Source organism: Pelodiscus sinensis, chromosome 20 (genome assembly GCF_049634645.1).
Source record: "Pelodiscus sinensis isolate JC-2024 chromosome 20, ASM4963464v1, whole genome shotgun sequence".
In the NCBI taxonomy this organism is placed as follows: Eukaryota; Metazoa; Chordata; order Testudines; family Trionychidae; genus Pelodiscus; species Pelodiscus sinensis.
In genome coordinates this window covers 12,933,600-12,950,210 of record NC_134730.1, presented here as the reverse complement: position 1 = coordinate 12,950,210, position 16,611 = coordinate 12,933,600, and the positions used below count along the sequence as shown (strand labels likewise).

At 46.8% G+C, this 16,611-nt stretch overlaps 1 protein-coding gene across 2 annotated transcripts in view; it reads right to left on the bottom strand.

Annotated features, from left to right (window-relative positions):
* Window positions 1-6,899, bottom strand: part of FADS6 (fatty acid desaturase 6) — a 42,128-nt gene extending 35,229 nt beyond the window's left edge. Inside the window, exons 1-2 of one of the 2 annotated variants that reach the window (XM_025178135.2) lie at window positions 6,735-6,899; window positions 6,506-6,635 (exon numbers count right to left, since the gene is read on the bottom strand). The gene's annotated coding sequence lies outside the window, so the exon portion shown is untranslated. The remainder of the gene's footprint in view (window positions 1-6,505; window positions 6,636-6,734) is intronic. The other variant, XM_025178134.2, reaches the window with a different exon arrangement.
* Window positions 6,900-16,611: the final 9,712 nt, after the last annotated feature.

The window sequence follows — 16,611 nt, the reverse complement described above, 5'->3', positions numbered from 1 at the left end:
TCTAGTCTGACCTCCTGTGTAACACAGGCGATAGAATCTCTCTATAGGAATTATAAAGGATAATCAGATCTTTTAGAAAAAACATGCCATCTTCATTTAAAAATTGCCAGTGATAGAGAGTCCATCATGACCCTTGGTAATTTATCACAATAGCTAATTATGCTCTATGTTAAAAATGTACGCCTTATTTCCAATCTGGCTTCAACTTCCAGCCATTGGCCCTCATTCTGCTGGACTGAAGAGCCCATTATTAAATATCTGTCCCACATGTAGGTACTTGCAGACTGTGATCAAATCACCCCTTAATCATCTATTTGTTAAACTAAATAGATTGAGCTTCTCGAGTTTATCACTGTAAGGCATCCTTTCTTATCCTTCAATCATTCTTGTGCTTTTTCTGAAACCTCTTCCATTTTTCAACATTCTTCTGGAATTGTGGACTCCACAATAGGACAGAGGGAAGAGGGATTCCAGCAGAGATTTCACCAGAGCCAAATACAGAGGTAAAATAATCTCTCTACTCTTTCATAAGATGCCCTTGCTTACACATCCAAACATTGCATTAGCCCTTCTGGTCTCGGTTATGCCCTGGGAGCTTATGTTCAGCTGATTATCCACCACAACCCTCAAATCTTTGCCAGAGTCACTATTTCTCATGCTAGAGTCCTCCCCTGTGGATGTATGGCCTATATTTTTGTTCTGAGGTATATATATTTGCCATATTAAAATGCATATTTCTTATGTGCACCTAGCACAGCAACTGATCCAGACTGCTCTGAATCAGTGACCTGTTCTCTTATTTATTACTACCCCAATTTTTGTGTCATAGGCAAACTTTATCACTGATGATTTTATATTTCCTTCCCGGTCATTAATAAAAATATCAAACACAGGTTAAACCTCCCTAGGCCATCACTCTATGGTTCCGGCAACATCTGTGGTCCAGCATGATTTTAGTTAGATGTCCACTTATCATGGGTTTGTCCAAGTTTCCCAGGGTCCCAAACAGTTTGTTTACAGCCACCATTCCTGGCTCTCAGTGTTCTGTGCTGTTATTTAGCACCAATTTACCCCAAAATGTCTTCTAAGAGCCCAGTAAACAGAGGAAGTGTGGGTAATGCTGCTAGACAATGTTGACCTCCCATGGTCCAGCAGTTCTCTGGTTTGACACTGATCAGGTCCCAAGGGTGACAGATTAGAGAGGTTCAACCTGTAGCATCGAGCCAAGAACTGATCCCTGCAGACCCCACTAGAAACACATCCTTCAGATGATGGTTCTCAATTTACAATTATATTTTGCTTGTAACTCTCTCTCCTTGCCAGTGTCTGTGTGAGTAAAGTGCAGTGGGGTCTGGACTGGCAAGCTTTGGGAATGTTCCAGTTCTCCTGTCTGCCTATATCCATGAATTCGGCTCCATCAGAAACCAGCAGTTGTCTTGTTAATTCACTCGCCCAGACTTTTATTGTCGTTCTAAGACCAACAGTAATTTGGGATGGAATGTTGTGTCACCACACTGATTTACTCTTGAAGCTATTTTATGGTTTTTAATGGCCTCCTATGTTCCCAATGAAGTCCGTGTGGTTTTAAACACATGTACTATATATGAAGACCTTGAATGTTATTTCAGTGTGAATGATTAAGATGTACAAGAAAACAAAGAGCAAAGACAGTTTTGTGGCTAAGGCACTTGATTGGGACTCAGGAACTCTGTCACAAACTTCCTGTGTGACAGGTGCAAGTCATGTGATTTCCCTGTGCCTCAGTTCCCCATCTGTGACAGTGACATAATGATACTTCCTTTGTCTGTCTTTGGCAGTGTTGTAGTGGTGCTGGTCCCAGGATATGAGAAAGACAAGGTAGGTGAGTAATATCTTCGACTGCACCAACTTCTGTTGGGGTAAAGTACAAGCCTTCACACTACAAAGAGCTCTTTTTTGGTACTAGGGAAGGAAATCAAGCATCTGAAGCAACTTGGATTTAGCTCTGACTCTGATTTCCTGCCCCAGGCTTAAGGAAGAGCTTGTGTAGTTTGAAAGCTTGTACTTTTCACCAACAGAAGAAGGTCCACTAAAAGATATTACCTCACCACCTTGTCTCTCTGTTTTGTCTTTTTAAATTAATAGCTCTCCAGGGCAGGGACTGCCTTATTTTTGTGTGTATACAGGGTCTGGCCCAAAGAGGCCCCAGTCTCAGTTGTAAACTCTGGACACTACTGTAACATACATTACATCATGAGCCTATCCAACTCAAAGACTCCATACATTTCCTTACAAAGTCACTAATTACACCTCTTATCCTTAAAACTACAAGAAGTATTCTTAAATCTAATTTACTTTTCACTATGTATGCAGTTTGTTTACTTTGGATAAAACTCAGTTCTATGCTGAAGGCCAGCACAAAGTCTATACATCACATAAGTCCCACTTAAGGTAAGGGTTTATATTCACCTTTTACAAAGGGATACATTTGACTCCTCTTGCATTACATTCAGTTTGGACAGTAAAACAAGCCCCGTCAGTTTCATTTTTGGTTATAATCAATTTCATTGTGAAGCACAATGTGGCAAGATTTTTGTATCTATAGTGACAATGTTTAAACCCAACAGCTCCAGCCTATGTTACTTATTGCCTTATACAGTCAGCACATAAGCAGCTAAACGGTATGGGCCAACTTCTGACACACACATTCCATTACTTCTGTGAAACCCCAGTGACTTCAATGAAATTGTGCTGGTATAACTAAAAGCAGAATTTGTAGCCATATGTTCAAACAACAAACTACAATTCTGAGAGGAAAAACACAGTAACGGCTCACAAATCCTTAAAATACAGGGCAGTTTAGTGGGGTCAAATATAATCCCCTGATGCCAGCAGTCTTTCCAAAAGCAGGTTCCTTCCACAAATCCTGCAGCCTGGCTTTTCCATCCATCCATAATAAACACCAGAGGGCGGGGACACTTGCGCGCCTGGGGGCAGGGCCCCCCCATGCACCGCGCGCCTGGGGGTGGCCCCCCCAAGCACCGTGCGCCCGGGGGTGGGGACCCTTCCCCCCCCCAAGCACCGCACGTCCGGAGCGCGGGCGGCCAATTCGCTGCCCGTCCGGGGCCGGCGCCCCCCCAAGCACCGCATACCCAGGGCCAGCGCCCCCTCGAAGCGCCGCGCGCCCAGAGCGTGGGTGGCCAATCCACGTCGCTCCGGGGGCCGGCGCTCATTGTGCGCTATGCGCCCAGGGCCGGCTCTGGCTCCATGCATGCGCCACGTGCCCGAGGCCAGGCCAGCCCCGAGCACTTGGCGGGCGCACACCAATGCCCCCGCGGGCGCCATGGTGCCCGCGGGCACAGTGTTGGGGACCACTGAGTTAGGCCATGTCTACACTAGGAAACTATTTCAAAATTACTAAAATCGACTAAATAACTCCCGATGTAACAAAATCAAAATAGAGTGTCCCCACTACTGGGAAGCCTCAAAATTAGTTAGAATTAGTCTGAAATAGTGTGTCCACACTGAATGGAGCCTGTCTCTGGGGAAGGCACCAGGAGGGTGGATACTTCCTGCGGCTGCTTGGTCAGGCAAGCTGCAACACATGCTTTCAAGGGGCGCCTCTCTTCAGCTGTGTCTCACAAGCCTCCCCTTAATTGCCTCCCTCTCTTGGGACCCAAAAGGATACATTGGACACATGCCTTCTCATGCTCTGGTTGCCCTTGTGGATGCCAAAGCACTCACAGTATGGAGCCAGAGCTGCTGGAAAGCAGTGCCATGCTCACGGGCCAGACTGCCTAAATGTTGCTCCATCAGGATGAGGACCAGCAGGACGAACCTCACCATGGACTGCAGGCCCTACTCACCTACGTCCTGGTGCTCCTGCTACTTCACATGCCCCTCCATCCCCTGGACACCATCGACCAGCTCCAACCTGGCACCCCACGCTGCTGCCTCTGATACAGTGGCTGCTGACCCCATCCCCAGGGACTATGAACTGGTCGACTAACCAATAACATTTCATGAGGTTACTTTTCAATTAACCAATATTTAACATACCCCAGACTTCGATGGGGTCCAGGATCTCTGCACCAGGTGAGGCTGGCACTCTTCTGCGTCCCTGGGCAGTGGCTTCCATGGGAGCAGCAGAAGTGCCAGTAGCCTTTGGAGGGGCAAGGGAGCACTGAGGTCGTTCATGCCTTCCGTGGGTGGTGGGCTCTCACACAGGGTATTCTAAGCTGGCCACATGCAAGAAGCCCTTCTCCTGCTCCCAGGACTTTTAAGCTCTGCAGGAGGAGGGGCGCCGTGGAGATGCCAGGTGTGACCAGAGTGGTCAGAGCTGCAGCTGCGAGAGGCCTCTGGAGCCCAATTATTTTGAAATAGCAGCACTAGCACATCCACACTACCGCTATTTTGAAATAAGTATTTCAAAAATAGCATTATTCATCAAGAAAAGCAGGAGTACAGATTTTGAAATAAGTGGCCCCGCTTATAAATTTGATCTTAGGGGGGATATTTTGAAATATCATCCTACTGTAGACCAGGATTTAGTTTCTTTCCTGGTGCTCATTCCCTATTCTCCTACTGGGAAGATGGGAGAGGCTGGAGGGCCTGGGACAGCCCCTCCAATGCTCCCCCATCCATATGTCTCCCGTATATTGTCCCTTCCCAGCCACCATCCCTGCCCCACCCTACCAGCAATGCTGCCTCCTCTTAAGGCCCCACGTTGCCATGGCACCAGCAGAGAGCACACAGACGGGCCACCACTAAGAGGCCATGTGGCCTGAGGGCAGGCATCACAGCGACTCCAGTGGCCAGATAGGGGAACTGTACTTCCTGCACATGCCAGGCTGCCAGACCCAGTGGTCTGCAGGCAGAACCAAACCTGGGAGGTTTGGAGCTTAATGCATGTGCCTCTACGACTTGAGCTAAAAGCCAGCTGGCTGGTAGCTAAGGCTGTAGAGCTCATTATTCTCTCTGTACGTGGTCTCAGTGCCACTAGACATACAACACACCCAGAAGGTGTGCGGGTTACATATACACACCCATTGGACTAAAGCCATAGGTCTGGGTCACATAAGAGCTCATACCGTCTTTGATTCATACCCAGCCTGGCAATAGCGACCGTGATAAGTCTTTATTCCTAGGGCTTGTCTATCTACCAAGGTTGCCCTGCTTTAAGCATACTGGTATAGTTATACCATACTACTGTGGACATGGTTATACCAGGAGAGCTAAGGGAATGTTTACACTAAAAGCACAACAGCACTGCAAGACTACAGCAACACCACTGTAGTATAGACCCTTACCATATAGAAAGGGGTCATTCATGTATCCATCCCTTCAAGAGACAGTAGCTAGTTGGACGGAAGAAATTTTTCTCAGCCCTGAGCTGTTGACCTATGTTTTAGGTATAGACCACCATGCCTTAGTCTCATACAGGTAAAAAAATATGCTATATCTGCATAAGACAGGATTTTTTTACTTATGTGCCAATATAACTGTGTCCACACAAGTGATTGTATTTATACAGCTAATGTAGTTTAAAAAAAATCACTCCCCTAAACAAAATAGTTATACCAGTACTTTGTCCTGACCGTGCCTTGGAAACTTGCACAGGTGTGACTGTAAAATGGATACACAGTTACCTAGAACACAAGGTTAGCTCTGATTTGAGTTATACCCAGGCTAACACCAATGAAATTACTCCAGATTGGCCCTGGTGTAACTGAGATAAGAACCTGGCCAAAAGGAATCACTTTTGTAAAAGCTACTTAAGCCAGAAGTGGGCTGAGTCCTCAAGAGACTGTGAAGTTGACAACTCTGGAAGCAGGTGACTGACTATGCAACTTAACCCTAAGCCTAACCTAATGTGGGAGCAATACAATGGCTACCCATTATCTCAAGACGTTTTCCTGTCTGTTCTTTGGACACGATGCTACCTATAATGCGCTTGCGCAAGGCAGGGGAACTTATTATGCGAATGTGGTGTAGGGACAGATCTGGCTGAAAATAAAGCTCTTAGGTGGATTATGTTGGTTGAGCGTCTGATTTTTCTAAAGCCTCCTGTTAGGCAATCCTGCCATTTACTAATTGGGAAGTGGCCATGCAAACTCTGTTGCATCATCATGCTGGCTCCAGTCCCAGAGTCAGTTTCCCAGCAGCAAGTGCAGTTGCTCCACCCTCCCCGATCAGAGATGATCATCCTGCATCACAGCTTTGCCCAGCATTACTGTTGTGGTCAAAATGAACTTTACAAACAACTGGGCACTTTTTTTATTTGTGATCCAACACGTGTTTGAGTAAATAATTTAATGTCTGGTTAATTACCATCACCTCAGGAAGGGAGAGATTAAATCCTATTTGCCCATTTGTGGAATGAGGTAATAGCTGCCTGCTGTCCCTAATGACCTGATGAGAGAGGACTGCATAGCACCAGCGCTGATGAGTAGCTGTAAGAGCAGCACCATGAGTCTGTACAAACCATGTGCCAGTCTGGAAGCTGGATAAGGCTCTGACTGCTTACCTCTAACCCATCATTTGGTATCTGCTGCGAAGAGAATGGTAAGTCTCATCAGCTGCCATGCTTGCTTTCTTGGTGGCATTGTGAGGAGAATATAGCCGTGTGCATTTCCTTGTAGCTGCCAGTCACTCTGCTAGCAAAGGTAATGACGTGATCCAAACACGCCATTAAGCACTGAAGGAATACACCTATGGGCAGGGGCTGTTTAATCAAAGATTTGTGTATCACTTACCCTCTGTGCTTCCTGATCCTTGCCTTTAGATCTGCTTTAGTATAAAGCAATAATGCTCTCTACTTTATCAGCAACTTCCTACCAAGGATCTCAAATTGCTCTACAACTCCTGTTAGAAGGATACATGGGGATTACTTTGGCCACTGCTGAAATGCAGCCCACTCTGGGGAGGTAGATGGCAGCTGTTTAACATCTCAGCAGTGATGTCATAAAGCAGTTTAGGACATAAGCATGGGATGTGAGAGTGTGGTAGGTGCTGCAACACCTCCAGGTTTTGCACCCAGAATCCTGGCCCCAGGCCCCTGCCATCCAGGGTCATGGCCACTGGCCCCACACTTCTGGGCTGTGTCTAGACTGGCCAGTTTTTCCGGAAAATCAGCCGCTTTTCTGGAAAAACTTGCCAGCTGTCTACACTGGCTGCTTGAATTTCCGCAAAAGCACTGACTTCCTACTGTAAGAAATCAGTGCTTTTTGCAGAAATACTATGCTGCTCCCGTTCGGGCAAAAAAAAAAAAGTTTTGCGCAAAAGGGCCAGTGTAGACAGCAGAGATTTGTTTTCCGCAAAAAAGCCCTGATCGCGAAAATGGCGATCGGGGCTTTTTTGCGGAAAAGCGCTTCTAGATTGGCCACGGACGGTTTTCCACAAAAAGTGCTTTTGCAGAAAAGCGTCCTGCCAATCTAGACGCGCTTTTCCGAAAATGCTTTTAACGGAAAACTTCCGTTAAAAGCATTTCCTGAAAATCATGCCAGTGTAGACGTAGCCGCAGTGTCTTGGCCACCAACCCAGTGCTGCCCCGAAGCTCCGCTATGGCCGCGGGTCCCACGTGGGCACCAGCCCCGGGGCTCCACTATCAGCCCCAAGGTCTCACCTGGCCTCTGGTCCCAGGGTTCTAGGTGCTGGCCCCAGATTTAGGGGATGGTGAGGGGCACAGACAGTGGTAATGGGGGTGGGCTGGCAGTTCAGCACCCCCCACTCCAAAAACTGTTCCAGCACCACGAGTTTAGGACCGTAAGTGGAAAGGAATATTCATCTTGTATCCAAAGAAACTGTGAGGGAAGTTACTTAACAGTCAAGTTCTTATCAAAAGTGCCATGGGATCTCTAATGAGCCCAAGCAGACAAGAGGACTGATTTTGTGCCTCATCTGACAGACAGCACAGGCCTGCCTAGAATAAGGGCCTTGTAACAATGCAAAGAGAAGAGTGCCACCTACTGGTAATCATCAGCAATATTTGATTGGAATCACAGCTCAGGTAGCAACAGCTGTGCAGCTAACAGCACAGAAGACATTTGGCAATTCCTTTTTGTAAGATCTTCTCTAAGTAGATCAACAGAATCAGAGAGCTCTTGGGAAAAGTGTTTATAATCCCTGCTGAATGGAATGGCTGAGTTCCCCTAACTTATGATGCCATAATAATATCAGGTCTGGTGTCTCTAGTCCCCATAAGCAATTTTAACTGGATTCTTAAAAATGTCAGAACAGCAGGTTGGCCTCAAACATATGAGCTGATTTTCAGTTGCTCTGGGATGCACAAATCCTGTTGAGGGCAATGGAAGCTGCACCTTTGAAAACCAGACCAATGAGCACACAGAACAGCTGCAGACATAGGACCAATTAAAGCACAGAGTCACTGTCCTGCCTTGAGGCAGACCCGTTCCATCCCTTGTTCTACTGGTTCACAAAGACTATCATAGCATCCAACCCACGGACTGGTGTTGTTGGGAGGAGGCACCCTAAGTACTGATCAGGCATAATTTGGCTCATAGTCACTCTCAGTAGCCTCCTGTCCTGGTGCCCTTTTTCAGTATGGGTGGCTAGTGACATTTCACAGTCCTGGAAATGTTCCACTTGGAAGTAACAATTATTGGGAGTCAGATGTTTTCTCTGATGTGACCTTGTTTATGTACAAGGCACGTACAAATCCTGCTTCTCCAAATGCAAGAGGAACCCAAAACAAAAGGGGCAGTTTCTTAGTTTCCTGTCCAAAATCTCTAACCAACAGATACAAAAGCTTTTCCCCAGAGTCACTCTATGCTCACAGGCTACTGCTTGGCTTTCTTGCTTTTTGTCTCTGCCTCTATCTCTATTCTTATTTGTTGTCTCATAAACACACACATGTACACCTGGTCCCAATACCCGGTGGAAACCTCTCTGCACCCGATACTAGTTTCTGGAGAGGTTCTACTAGGCCTTTTTTTAGGTAGGACTCCTAAAGCATGTCTTACAACTATCATAGATGAACAGCATGCTCACACAGTGGTTTGAATGAGGTTTTTAACTCTGCCCATAACAACTTTTCATCCAGCTGAGAACAGTTTGTAAAAATACCACATAGACAAACCAGTGACAGAGGTTATAACATCTGCACTGGTTTGGACACAAGTATTAATGAGAGCCTGCAACCTGAAAAGGCTGATTAACAAGTTTAACCTGAGATGCAGTAAGTGCTTTGGTTAATGAAAATCAGGAGACGGATACTGTCAATGGCAATATTGAAACTATCTGGTTTTGGTGCCATCTCGGTCTCCCTGAGCGCCAATGTAAGGGACTTCCCCACACCAGCTAACAATGGGGATTGAATTCAAGGCCTTAAGAGTTAAAGCGTGAGCCTCTACTGCTTTGAGCTGCGGCAGCAGTTCTCAAACTGTGGGTAGAACCCTCAAACTATGGGTTGGAGCCCCATTTTAATGAGGTCATCTCAACCGGCTTAGATTTGCTAGGGCCTGCCAGGGCTGAAGTTCGAGCTCCACCAGCCTAGGCCAAACCCAAACCCTGAGGACTTCAGTCCTGGGCAGCAGAGCTCAGGTTACAAGCCCTGTGTTTGGGTCTGAAGCCATTGAGCTTCAGCTTTGCCCCATCCTCTTTTCCTTCCCTCCCCTCCCTCCATCCTGGGCAGTGAGCTCGGGCTTTGTCTTTAGCTGCCCCACCCCCAGGCAGCAGAATTCGGGCAGCTCAGGCTTTAGTCCCCTCTTGGGGTCCTGCAGTAATTTTTTGTGTCAGAAGTGGGTCACAGTACAATGAAGTTTGAGAACCCCAGAGCTAAAGGATTAAGTTATCTACATGGCAACCGCAGTGGCCTTACAAACCTCTAATGTGGACCAACCACTAGAGGGAGACAAAGAGCCACAGTCTCTTAGTCCAACTTCGCCTGAGTCACCCTACTTCTAATGTCTGCGCTTCTAAAAAGCCTGAAGTCCACTTCTGCCACTTTGCTTTCCAGCCATAACTCATCTCTTTCTTCCGGCCTCCTCCTTTTTACTCCAGCATCTCCTTCCTACTTCATGCCTCCATTGACCCATACCCCTCCTTTGCTCCTCTGTGCTGTCCTTCCTTCCTCCTCTCCTCATTCCTTCACTCTCATAAACCTTCATATCATCTCCACTTCATTCCTCACCACCTATGCAACCGTGGGGAGACCTCTCTTAGCCCTGGTCCACCCTGCAGTCCCATCATCTCTTTCCCCCCACACCACCTTCCCTGCCCATTGCAGTCTGATCCCGCCAACTTTGTATTAACCCTGTTGTACCCATTCTCCTTCCTGATTCCCTGAAACCCTCCCACCACTCCATGACTTCTTTGTCTCCTGCTATCCTCCTTCCCCTCATGCAACCCTAGGTCTCTCCATCTGACTCAGCAACTGTCACTGCATTTTCCTTGGGTGCCTCTTCATCTTAAACTGCCCTGGCCAATGCCACTGGGTTCTTCCTCTCATCCCCCTGCCACTCTTAACCCTTCTCTTTTTCATTCTTCCTTCCTTCCTCACTGGCCATCCCACCATGCGACTCTTCCCTGTCCTCCCCCTCGTGCAGGCATTATCTGCCTCTCCACTTAACTCTTCTTCCTCTGTTTTTCTGCCATCTTTGCTGCCTGACTGATCCACTTTCTTCTTCTCACCTCTGTCCCCCTCCTTATCTGTGGAACTTCATTTTCTACCTTGACAACTTTCCTGGTCCCACTGCTTCTCCATTCCATGTGCTAGTGTCCTCATCATCTCTCTCTACAGCCTTGATTTGACTCCTCCACTTCTGGTCTCAAGTCCTCCCATGACTCTCTCCTGATCTCTGAACTCCCCTGTTCAGATCCAGGGTTTGAATTCAGCCCGTCTTTGCCAACCGTAACCTTGAGATCCAGATCTGAGCTGCCTCAGAGTTTATTCATCTCCTGGCATTTATGGCTCAGGCCTAACTAGAATTGAAATATCTCTTCTGAAAATAAAGCTACATAACAACGGGAGTCCTTTGCTTGTGCTAGTTCAGTTAAATCATGCAGTTGAAAGAAGTAGAAGGATAAGTTCCCTTACTCAAAGCATTCCCCACTGACCTCCAAATATTCTTGAGAAGAAAGCAAGGCAACTCATTATACATATGAGCTGATACACGCTGTCTGGGTGATACTTCAGTATGAGAGTGTAACAGTGTAACAGTTCATGATGCATAGAGTGATGGCGCACACGTAAAGAAATAATTCCATGGTGGTGAAATAAATCTTATCCTTCATTATCAGTAGAATTTCGGTCTACAAGATGGATGGCCCATGCTCTACAACTTGCCCATCCTTCTTGCGTGGACTATGAGCAGTGAGCTGCATATCACTGACAGCATTTTTTCCACTCAAGTGCTGAGAAAATTTTTCCGTCAGGCTATTATGAGGCAATGATTCTCCAGGGTTGGCATTTAGTGTTTTATCTGCAGGGTACTCAAAAATATTGATCAATGTGTAAGTTGAAGTTTGACATCTTCAAAGAGTTGGGTGTACTTTGGCATCGTGCAGTGATTCTCAAAACTCATTCATCATGTGGAACAGGTTTACCAGACAGATCTTTCCACAGACTGCTTCCCATCTCATTTACAGTCCCACAGGCTGCCATCTGGGATCCCCTAACATCCATGTGGCAACTATGGTTATTAAAAATATCAGTAGTAATGCAATTAATAAGCTTTCTTCTAATGCAATGTAGCAGCCAGAATCTACAGTAGGCCAGTACCACGTCCAGACTAGCACTTGGAACCACTGCCCTAGCTGCACACTGATCCACAGCTTGCTAATGGAAAAGTTGAATATTGCATGCACACACACAACCATCATCAGTAGGAATCAAATCTGGGATCAAGATCACCAAAGTCACATGCCTGGAACTAAAAAATGCCTTTGGCTGTGAGACAGCTGTAGACATTGATGGCGAATAAAACCCGCCACTAGGGGGAGACACAATCACATGCCCTAGGGTGGTTTAGTCTACTATGTTAGCATTAATTCTAACCGCACTGGGAGATTGGAAGGAATTGGGAGGTTTAAAGCAAAACTCTCAGGGGTTCTAGTTCTAGGGCAAACAATAAAGTGATATGGGACATACTTGACACATGCCATATGTTAACAGGAAAGGATAACCAAAGGTCCATCTAGCCTGTCTTCTGACAGTGGCCAATGCTAGGTGCCCCACTGGGAATGAACATAACAGGGAATCACAAAGTGGTCCATCCCCTGTTGCCCATTCCCAGCTTCTGGCAAACAGAGGCTAGGGTCACCCTCCCTGGCTAATGGCCATTGATGGACCTATCCTCCAAGAACTTTATTAGTTCTTTTTTGAAAACTTATTCTGTTATAGTCATGGCCTTCACTATGTCTTCTGACAAGGAGTTCCAGACTGTGCATTGTGTGAAAAAATACCTCCATTTGATTTAAATCTGGGGCCTGTTGAAGATGGTGGCAAACCTCCCATGCATGCTGGGTGTCACAGCATAAAGCCAGCTGCTTCTGGCTAACAATCATCAAAATCTATTTTTTCTAAGGAGGTGTGGCAGAGACTTGTGGGTTTCAAAAGTCAAAATGACTGTGCTCCATATCTTGTGTACTCACTTGGATGTTACACAGCCCACGCTCTTCCAAGGCCTACTGACCTCAGCAAGTTAATTAAGTGTATGGCTACCCTGCCATTTTGTTGCAGAAGAGGATATGCAAATCTCGCTCTCATTTCAATATCTTCTTCCAATTCTTTTTGCGGAAGAGATTTTGCCAATAAAAAGCCCCATGTAGACAGGGCCATTTATCGGGAAAAAATCTTTTTCACAAGATCCCTTATTCCTCAAAAATCGAGGTTTACAGGATCGTGCAAAAAAGGGTTTTTTTTACAACAAATGACCCCATCTACATGGGACTTTTCATCAGCAAAACCTCTTCTGCAAAAAGAATTGGAAAAAGATATGCAAATGCGAGTGTGCTTTGCATAGCCTCTTCTGTAAAAAAGTGGCAGTATAGCCATAGCCTTAAGGAGCCAGTTAGTCAATAGGATTTGTGTCCATATACCTGGCATAGTGGAATGAAAATGGATTGGACCTGACTTAAGCCCATGACGTGCACAATGTTCTCTAACTCCCACCTTCAGGCCCTGGAGGGGAAGAATGTTCAGGGGCCCAAAATCTCCCACACTTATATCAGTCAAACTCTGTTGAAATCAGTGGAGATGCATCAGAGGAAGATTTGTGCCAATGGATGGAATTTGTATTTAGTCCTATTGGTGACTCCCGCTGTCAATAGCAGAGCACAATGCTGGCTGCATCCTGCTACGGTTGTAAGCTCTCCAAGGCAGGGACCACCCACCAAAATGGGGGTTGTGCCTCTGGCCACTACTGTGATGCAAAAAATACATTCTTATTTTGCATGCCAGGTGCCTGACCTCTGTGCCATATTTGCCAGCTATTCCAACGCTGGCCCCATTACCCACAGAGCTGGACCTTTCCACTCCAGTTCAGTTGATTACATCAAGCGAAGCAGGAAGGGGATGATGGAAGAGATTGTGATCAAGGCCAAGCAAAGGTTTGGACAAGCTTAGGTAGGCCAGGACAAGCCGCCCTACAATTCACTGACTAGTCCTGTCACTGAATGCAACGGTCTCATTTTGGCAAGCTCTATTTTCCATGCAGATGAGCCAGGATGGATTTGATTTAAATCAAATTGAATTCAATCGTGATTTAAATCACTAGTCAGGAAAACTCGACTTAATCATGGTCTTCTACATAAAAGTGCCTTCTAGTAAGAGAAGGGTACGGTAGATTTCAAATCAATGAAGGCTACACTCAGAAATAACCCCAAGACTTCTGGAATATGCTGCTCAAACAGTTTCACTTTTATTTCTACTGTCTGTCCCTCCCTTCTCACATTTATCTCCAGATTTCTTCTCCTTGTCCAGATGTATTCCACCCCCCACCAATCTTCTATTCATTCAACTTTTTGAAACTTTGCACTTTTAGAGAGGTAAGGGATTGACTCTGTGTACACAAGTTTGCAAAGGGACAATACGGTTGAGGTATGTTATTTCTCACCTCTATATATTCATTTATTTATTTTTATAAAAAATTTGATTTAAATTTAAAAAATCCATTTTAAAAAAAATATTGATTTTTATATACCCTGCGCTAATTCTGAGTTTGGTTTGCCAAAACTTGGTCCCAGTCATTGATCCTAGGCAATAGCTGAGCTCGCTTCGCCCCAGTAGTGCAGGCGGGAATCCTATATACCTTGCTGTGCCACTGGGGGCCTGTGTGGCAGGTGGCACTTGTGCTGCAGTAGGTTCCACCAGGCAAGGGCAGTTTGGAAATGGGGATCACTGCACCCATCCACCTTTGGGAAGTCTACAGATGAAGAGAGCTAAGAATCAAGTATTATCTCTACATCATCTGGGTTGCTACCTAAGCTTCATAGGAGCCCAGCAAGTGGAGACTGCTGAGGAGATGCATCGAGTCAGATTATCCCTCATCTGCCATAAACACTCCCCCACCCCAACCAGGGCCTGTGCTGGCTCATAGCAGGGTTCGTTCTACAGAACACTGGCAGATTTGCCCAGCATTGCCTGGGTGCATCAGGGAAGAGGCCTGGCCGTGTGAGGGGGTGTAGGAGTCAGGACAGGGCCTTGGGGATGTAGGGGGGGAGGGAATGCAGGATGCTGGGGGAGGATGCAAGAGTGAGGGTTAGGGATGAGGAGGGGCTCAGGACGGGGGTTCCATCAGGCATGAGCCTTTTCTCTCCAGCCTCTCCCCAGCTGCCAGGAGTGTTTTCTCTTCCCTAGTTCAGCTATGGCCACCAGGAGCATTTTCTCTCTCCCTATTCCTCCCCCCCCCCCCCCCCCCCCGCACCCTGTGGCAACCAGGGGTCTTTTTTTCCCCACCCCTCTGGCACTGTAGCCAAGGGCCAGAAGGGGGGGAAGGGTTTGGGGCAGGGGGCCTACTTACCCAATGTGCTGGCAGGCAAGATGGCAGAGCCCCAGCTCTACTGACCACTCCCTTGGTGGTGCGGCTACCCCCTGTGGACACTCTGAAGAATAGCTTTCCTCGCAAGCTGGCTGCCTCCAGTGGCCACTCTCATATCACGTCCCTCCGAACAACAGGTCCTCCCTTTGCACGTTATGGAAAACCATGCGCACTAACTAAACGTGTGTTGCGGACCCATAACTGGACCCGTAACATGTGTTGCGGACACGTACGTCTATTTCAGTCCAAGCCTAACAGTCCAATCCCCTGGAGCCTGGCCCCATGACTTAGGACCCTCCTGGCTCGAAATGCCACTGCAGGTTGGAAACACTGCAGAGAGGAGCTTGGCAGGACACACGCCTTCCTCATGCTCCTGTTGAGAAGGGTTTTTGTCTGTACCCTCTCTGAAGAGCTGATGTGCACAAAAGCAAATAAAGCAGGAAACGCTCACCCAAGTGTGGACTTTGCATCTAACACCTGATCTCAATTTTTTTAGAATCAGGCTCTAAGAGACTCTAATGTGGCAACCTGCTGCCACATGGCCAGGAGATGCTTTCGGAGCTGTAGGCAGGACCCTGGCCTTTCAGCAATACAGGTTCAAATGGCACCAGGGAAGTGTTGATCTCTAATGATCACTAGGCTCTCTGGGACAGCTTCTGGTCTCACTCAGATTAACGTGAACTCACTCGCTTGCCCAACACCAGTCCTGATTTACAGGCATTACTCAGACCAGAACATGCTCCAAGTGTCCATTCTGTGCTGTCTCTTTTAAGCTCTTCAGGGCAGCGGCTTTGTTCTTCCCTTGCCGCTGCTTTCTCTGTTCTTAAGCACGAGGCACGCCTCCAGCACTATAGATACTGGGCCAAATCCCAAGGCCTTATTCTGTTTTGACTTGGGCAAGTCCCACTGCACTGAAATCAATGGGAGTTGCAAAGGCTTGCAGAAGGGCTGGCGGTGGCCTCAGGAATGCTGAGGATGCTGTGATGTAAGCTTTAGTTCACATCCTTCTCTTAGTGGCTTTTCCTGTTAGACTCCACCCCCTCCCCATAGTAGAAGTGACACTCACGGAATGACGATGTGCTGAAAATTACCCTACTCTGCAGCTTACACCCACCGTGGAATTTGTATCATCGTTTACATCGCCTCTGCCCTGAGATACTGAGGCAGATTCTAATCTAGTTTCACAGCTGCAAATCTGGAATAACCCCACTGACTTCAGTGAAATGGGCACTGGCATGAGTAGAGCAGGCTGAACTGTTCACAGCAAACAGCTTATTAAAGAGACAGCGTCTTTGTTCTGGCTGTGTGGGGATGTTATCTTGGGATCCTCAAACAATTTGATCAAGACGTTTTGCATGTTCTCTGCTCTGATACTATGTCTTATAGCAGTGGTTCTCAACCAGAGGTCCGGGGGCTCAAAGTGAGGCTGGAGATGACAGTATCATGAAACAATCCCAAAAAGCTCATATTCATATGGGACCCATCCTAGGAGTGACATCCCCGTTAGCTGGCAATAGCCAGAAGACTGCTATCTTTTCGTTATGGTCCAGCACTCTCAGTTGTAAACTGCCTTCACTCCTGTTTTCCGTCTTTTCTTAATTGTTAGTGTGTTTTTAATTCTTTCCTCTCTTGA